Source organism: Heliangelus exortis, chromosome 2 (genome assembly GCF_036169615.1).
Source record: "Heliangelus exortis chromosome 2, bHelExo1.hap1, whole genome shotgun sequence".
Taxonomy (NCBI): Eukaryota; Metazoa; Chordata; class Aves; order Apodiformes; family Trochilidae; genus Heliangelus; species Heliangelus exortis.
The window spans coordinates 149,308,318-149,315,833 of NC_092423.1; the positions used below are offsets into that span (position 1 = coordinate 149,308,318).

The following is a 7,516-nucleotide window of genomic DNA, read 5'->3' on the forward strand; positions in this document are numbered from 1 at the left end:
ATGTCTTAATGAGGAAATGTCACCAGCCATGGTCAGAAGATGCTGGGCAGGTGCCTTGGCCCCCAGGGATTTTGGTGGAGTTAATTCCAGGTTCCCCTTTCTTTCACCCTGACATGGGGAAACTCCTCGAGTCATTTTGAGGCAGGTTTTCTGCCTCCAATATTTTCCTGCCAGCCTGGTTACGTGGGAGCTCCTCTGCCCCAGTTTTCAAGCAGAACTTCTCACAAATTGACAGAGGAGGCTTTGGCACCTCCACAAGAGGAGTGAGAGCGAGAAAAGTGGATGGAGGAGGAGGAGGAGAAACGAAATGGGCTTTTGAAACCCATCAAATTAGCATAGAAACCGGTGGCAGCTCTTTTTTTCCTCGACCTGAGCGAGAGGCAGTGCAGTTGCCTGCTGATTTTGAAGCCACCCCTTTAAAGATCCTGATGGGTGGTAAAAGATGTGCTGGGTTGCCTGGTCCTGGAGGGAAAGAGACTTTTGCAGCAACAGCACCAACCTGAGAGCTTGTAAAAGCAGCTTAGGGTACCTTGACTACAGATTTCCACACAGGCTCCCTTGGTGTTGTGGCCATTAAAAAAAAAAACAAAAAAACCACACACACACACAAAAATACAGCCCAAAGCCCACATAGCTAAATAAAACCAGAAAGGCTTGCAAAGCCACTGAGAATGTGGAGTTTTTTCAGCCCCAGGATTTTAGGTTCTAAGGTCTCAGATCACTTCTAGCTTTAAACATTTAGCTGAAGTTTTTTAAGTTAAGAGCACTTTTTTTATGCTTTTTTTTTTTTTTCCCAGCTTCTCAGTGTACTCAGTAGAGGCAAAAATTAATTCCTTGTCAGTGTCAGTGGTTCCCTGGGGAAAGAGCTCCTAGCTCAGGGTTTGAACAGTCAGCTTTCCCTGCCAAGCAGATGAGTGCCTCTCAGCTGGATGATACTTTTGGAGCAAATCTGAAGAACCAGCACCCAACCTGTGTGTTCAGGTAACAAAATTTACCTTGGATTTCCTACAGACCCCAGTTCAGAGGCACCCAGGTCTTGCAGCTCAGCTCATGGGTCTGGCCTGTAAACTTTCCATGGAATCATAGAATTCTCAGGGTTGGAAGGGACCTTAAAGATCATCTTGGTCCAACCCCCTTGCCATGGGCAGGGACATCTCCCACCAGATCAGGTTGCTCAGAGCCCCATCCAGCCTGACCTTAAAAACTTCCAGGGATGGGGCTTCCATCACCTCTCTGGGCAACCTGTGCCAGGGTCTCACCGCCCTCATGGGGAAAAACTTTTTCCTAATGTTTAATCTGAATCTCCCCTCTAGTTTGAATCCATTCCCCCATATCCTATCACTCCCTGACATCCTAAAAAATCCCTCCCCAGCTTTCTTGTAGCCCTAGAAGGCTCCAATAAGGTGTCCTCAGAGCCTTCTTCTCTCCAGACTGAATAACCCCAACTCTCCCAGTCTGTCCTCACAGGAGAGTTATGTTCCAGCATAGCTGCATCTACACAGGGGAAAAGATCTTGGCATCTAGGAAATATAAATCCCAAACCTCTGATAACTCTCTGAAACTGAAATTACTCCAGGAGATGAGATGAAACCAGGCTTGGAGCTCTCTTGAACCTGGCCAACACCACCCACCAAGTCTGCAAGATCAGATTTGCTTCTAGCTGAGGACCAAGTCCTTCCCAAATTAATGGCCAGCAAGTGGTCACTCACTAAGATGAGGGAGATTTTCTTCCCTTGGGTCCTCTTGGTTGTGGCTGAGAAGTGGCAATGTAGAAAAAGCTTTTTTTTTTCTCCTTCCAGCCCTGTAAATATTGCTGTGTTGGTGAGTGACAGGGGAAACACAGTGACACAGCACAGCAAAGCTGCTGGAACCTGAGCCTACTCACTAGGAACTTCCCAAGGATGATTTTCCAGGAGAGTGGGGTTTGACATCAAGACTCCAGACTTCTAAAAACTTGATTTATCAGTTTATGTATGCAATGAGAAGGAATCCCAGTGGCACATGTGGGAATCAGGTGCCAGCATCCCTGGCATGACCTGTGAGAGCTTCAGCTAGGAGTGGTGATGTGGGAAATGGGACATTTCTTCCCCAGGTGTGTTCTTTTTGGAGGAGATTTGACACAAACAAGGCAGACAAATGAAAGAGGAGTGACAGGAGAAGGAGGCAAAACTGTGCAAACTTCTCAACAGCTGCAAACATGCCTACAGCCATCTGCAGCATCAATCCTGGGGGATTTATTTCACTCCAGGATAGGGGGTTGTCTAAATAAATAGTAAAAAGATGATCTCACAGACTGTAGCCAAGCCAGGCAGTGTTTGCAAATGTAGAAGAGAGATTTCCTGATGAATCATTTTGGTTGGAAAAGACCTTTAAGATCATCAAGTCCAACCCTTAACCCAGCACTGCCAGCTCCATCACTAAATCATGTCCCTCAGCACCACATCTCTTTTAAATACCTCTAGGGATGGTGACTCTATCAGTTCCCTGGGCAGAATATGCAAGAGATTCACTGAGTTAAACTTTCTGGATTCCCTGGATTCCCCTGGAACCCTGCATCCAGCTCTGGAGCCTTCAACACAGGAAGGACATGGAGCTGATGGAGAGGGCCCAGAGAGATCCACAAAAATGATCAGGGGGATGGAAAACCTCTCCTATGAAGACAATCCGAGGGAGCTGGGCTTGTTCAGGCTGGAAAATAGAAGGTTCCAGGGAGACCTAATAGTGACCTTCCAGTATCTGAAAGGGGAATGCAGGAAGGATGGAGAGGGACTGTTTGCAAGGACCTGGAGTGATAGGATGAGGGGCAATGGTTTGAAATTAGAGTAGATTTAGATTGGATGTTAGAAAAAAAGTTCCTTACCATGAGGGTCGTGGGAAAATAGAGGAGGTTGCTCAGGGAGGTGGTTGAAACCTCATCCCTGGAAATATTCAAGGTGAGGCTTGAGGAGGCTCTGAGCAACCTGATCTGGTTGAGGGTGTCCTTACTGCAAGGGGGTTGGACTAGATGACCTTTAGAGGTCCCTTCCAACCCAAATCATTCCATGATTCCATACCACACAGGTAAGGATGCTAACACACCTCTTCGAGCCCCTCCTCATCCCCCTCCTCCCATCTTCCATACTCCCCAGTCAGGTTCAGTCCAGAAATTCTGCCTCCAAATGCCACTGTGGGATTTCACAGGATCCCCTGTCCTCCTCTCACCTCCTCCAGGGAGAATTTGCTTTCCCCTCCAGGTGAAACTTCTTCTCTGCTGCTTCTTGCAGGTGGGTGGACACAGCCTGGAGCTGCTGGGGCAGCTGAGCTGAGGGGGTGGGCAGCAGAGACAGCAAGCAAGTCAGTGCTCTGGAAATGTGTTACTAGTTATTCTTCCTCCCATCTGGAGGGTTTCTGCTGTCAATCAATCCTGGAAACCAAAATGTCCCTCTTGGGTCCTTTCCCCTGTAGCAGCCAACTTTGCCAGCTCATTTTATTGCCATGGGTGACAGAATCATAGAATTGGCTGGGTTGGAAGAGACCTCAGAGATCATCAAGTCCAACCCTTGATCCTAACTTGACCACATATTCTTCATCCTTTGTGTTTTCTTCCTCCAGAGCCACACAGATGGCACTCAATCTCTCCTAGGTTTTGCCATGGTAGGCAAAATATTCCAAGTATTTCTTGTCTCCCTTCCCAGATGAATCCCAAAGCTCTTCTTGTCCATGTTCTGTGTCAGTGGTGACCCAGGCTTCTGTAGTCTCTTCCATCATCTCCAGTCCTTCATCCTAAAAGGAGGTTGTAGGGAAGTGGGTGCTGGGCTCTTCTCTCAACTAAATAATGATAGGACCAGAGGAAATGTCCTGAAGTTGCACCAGGGGAGGTTTAACTGGCTATGAGGAAGAATTTCTTTACTGGGGGAGTAGCCAAGCATTGGAATGGGCTGCCCAGGGAGGTGGTGGGGTCACCATCCCTGGAGGTATTGAAAAACCATGTGGATGAGGCACTTCAGGACCTGCTCTAGTGAGTGATACACATATTGTTCCACATTTTTACCTGGAGAGGAAATGTTGACAGCTGGACATGGGGATCTTAGAGGTTTTCTCCAACTGTGACAAATCTGTGATCCTCTTCCCTACACGGTTTCCTCATTCTTGACCTCATCTTTGTTCTTCTGAGATGAGCTGTCCTCTTCTGCACTATTCCTTCCACCTCCTCCCTTTCCAATCAAATCTGAGGTAAATTCTCCTGAAAGTCACAGGAGTTCCTAAGGAACAGGCTCAGAGGACAGCTCAGAGCTGTTGACGCCAGCATCCTGAAGGTGTTGGGTTTTCTAGGCTAACGTGAGCACTGGTAGTTCTTACAAATAAAAAGAAATCAGAGAAAAAGAGGACTTGAGAGGTGTGTGAGTAATCCAGCATCATCCACAGGGCCACGTGCTGGGATAACACACAAAAACACAAGCTGAGAACACAGAGTGCTTTCACCTGCATTTTAACTCTCCCCCAGGGGAGGGGGAAGGCAGGAGTCACTGCTGCAACGAGGGAAACTGAGGCACAGCCATGTAGCTTGCACAGATTCAGTTAATTTGGTGGAGAGCTTAAACTGTTTGCTTTTTTTGGTTTTTGGTGGGTTTGGTTTTCTTTTTTCTTTTTTTTTTTTTTTGTGTGTGTTCTTTGTTTCTGTTTGAGGGGGGTTTTTTTGTTTTTATTGTGTGCCTGTGGTTTTGGGTTCTGGTGGGAGTTTTTTGGTGTTTTTTCTTTCCTTTTTTGTTTTTCTTTGGGGTTTTTGTGTGTGTGTGGTTTAGGATTTTTTTGGTTGGTTTTGGTTTTGTCTGTGGGTTGCATCTCCCTGATTTCTTCAGTAAAACTTGATTGAATTGCATGACAGGGAGACAAAACTGTGAACTCCATCAATTACCTGGTAAAAGGACCCAGAGCAATTGGATGCTCCAGAGCATTTGGACCTACCCATGATGTCTACCCAACTTGACTCATCTTCACCCCTGTCCTGGTTTGGGCCAGGATAAAGGGGATTTTCTGTCTTGGACTTTTGCTTTCAGCTGAGTCTCTTGGAAGGAGCTGCACTTGCTGAAATGAACAGCAAGTTTCTCAGGCAGTGTCTGCTGCTGGGACTGATCCCACTTGATGTTTAGAGTTCCAGCTGGAGAATGGGGTGCAGAACCAAGGCCACTGCTCAGCTCTGAGGAACATTTGGCCCTCTGGAAGGAGAAAAGGAGGCAAGAGGTCCCAGCTGCAGCCCTCCTTTGGGGAGGAACAGACAAGAGAAATGGCCAGAATTGACCAAACAGAGGATTCCATCCCATCCACCTCATCCTCAGGAGAAATTGGAGGGATCACCAGGGTCAGAGCCCTTCCTGCTTCCCCTTCTTCCCCTGTGCCTGTTTGCTTGGGCATCCTGGGAGGATTCCATGCCTTCCTCTGCCTGTGCTCCTGATCCATGCCAGCCTGAATCTGTGTGTTCCTGCCTCCAGCTCCCCACTGCTGCTGACCCCAGGAGTCCAGCCTGGACTTTCCCAGGGCTGCCCTGCAGCCTGGGTGGGGATGGGAGAGTTCTTGGGGGAAAGGGGGGAGGAACCTGGCATCTATTTTCCTGGATATTTGTATATAGTAATTTTTTTCCTATTTCTCATTCCTGTTCCATTAAAGCTGTGTAGTTTAGTTTCCAACCCATCAGTCTCTCTCCCTTATTCTCTCTTCTTCCTTTATTATGGAAGGGAAGGGGATTAGGAGGGGGCATCTGGTATTTGGTTTAGTTGCTGGGGCAATATTAACCATGTTAAACCAATGTTAAACCCACTCCCAAAGTCCTAGTGAAGCCTCTTCCCCTTCTTGCAGACAAACATGACCTCGTATTGGTTTTGGCTCTTCCATGGGTTGTCCTTGAGTCCTTCAAGGACCACCTGATGAAGATTGAACACCCAAAGCACCCTGCTCCCCAAGAAGACTTTCACAGCAAAGTGATCTCCATTTTGCACCCAGCTGGTGTCTGTTCCACCCTCTGACTTTCCCACCTCCAAAGAAAGCTGCAGCTCAGCAAGGGGAACAAACACACCATAGAAGGGAAGAGATCTCTGCCAAGTGCTGCAAAAATGGGACACAGATGGTGTCTGAAATGAGAACGGAAGTATATTTGGGAGTTCTGGGAATGACATAGCCTTGCAGAGCTGGCAAGAGATGAGAGGGACACAAGGATTTCAGAGCAGGTGATGAGAGAATTTTGAAGGAGCTCTGCAGAGCTATGACCTGGTCTGAGAACAAAAAAATAAAACAAAACCACAAAACAACAAAAAATCCCCAAAACACCTCAATAAATGGCTCTGTAAGGATAGGAATGTGTAAATCTCATTTTATTTGGATATAGATCTGGTTCTTTTGACAGCTCAATCTTAATCACAGCTGTTTTGTTGGCTGGTTGGGTGTGCTGGTTGGCCAGGTGGCCACCCCTAATAGAAATATATAGGGATGATGCTTTTCCCTGCTCCTGATATAAAGTTTGTGCTTCTCCTCTACCCATCAGGTTGGAATAGACCTGAGATAGTCATCTGGTCCAATCTCCTGCTCTAGAAGGGCTTCCTAGGGCTCAGCACCACATCCAGGTGGCTTTTGTAATATTTCTAAGGAGACTTCACAAGAACAACCAGTCCCAGGTCTCTCTTAATCATCTTCCTGGCCCTTTTCTGGACTCACTTCAATAACTCCATGTCTCTCTTGTACTGAAGAGCCCAAAACTAAGCCCAAAAACTACAGGAAACACTGCTGAAGCCCGGGATTGAACCAGGGACCTTTAGATCTTCAGTCTAACGCTCTCCCAGCTGAGCTACTTCAGCCCTGCCTTGATGCCAATTTTCACAAAACCTGTAGAAATATAATTATTTTTCATCCTTTCCAGACAAGTTTTGTTGACTTCAGGTTGTGAGCCAAAAAAGTTGTTTCAGGGAATAGGATATAGACAGTCTGGGCTCAAAAGTCCAGGCCTCCAACACAGCCTCTTCACCAGTGGATGTGAGCTCTGGAGATGTGCTTGACTTTAGGAAAGATTCTGGGGGATGGATAAATGGGGATCAGGGGGAAAAAAACCAACAAAACTTGAGATTAAAGAAAGGTTCTGTCACTCACAAATCATTGCAAGGAAATTGAGAAGGTGAAGTTAGAATCATAGAATCATAGAGTGGCTTATGTTGGAAAGGGACTTAAAGATTGTCACTGTTTAACACTGCCCTGGCAATTAAAGCAAATATCAGATGCTCAAAATTAATCTCTCTCCCCTCCCTGATAAAGAAAGGAGAGAGAATAAGGGAGAGAGACTGATGGGTTGGAAACTAAACTACACAGCTTTAATGAAACAGGAATGAGAAATAGGAAAAATTACTAAAACTATACAAATATCCAGGAAAATGGATCCCAGGTTCCTCCCCCCTTTCCCCCAAGAACTCTCCCATCCCCACCCAGGCTGCAGGGCAGCCCTGGGAAAGTCCAGGCTGGACTCCTGGGCTCAGCAGCAGTGGGGAGCTGGAGGCAG

At 46.9% G+C, this 7,516-nt stretch overlaps 1 non-coding gene across 1 annotated transcript; it reads right to left on the reverse strand.

Moving 5' to 3' along the window:
- Positions 1-6,751: 6,751 nt before the first annotated feature.
- On the reverse strand, positions 6,752-6,824 carry TRNAF-GAA (transfer RNA phenylalanine (anticodon GAA)). Its single transcript has one exon. It is a non-coding gene; the product is annotated as a tRNA-Phe (tRNA).
- Between the last annotated feature and the right edge of the window lie 692 nt (positions 6,825-7,516).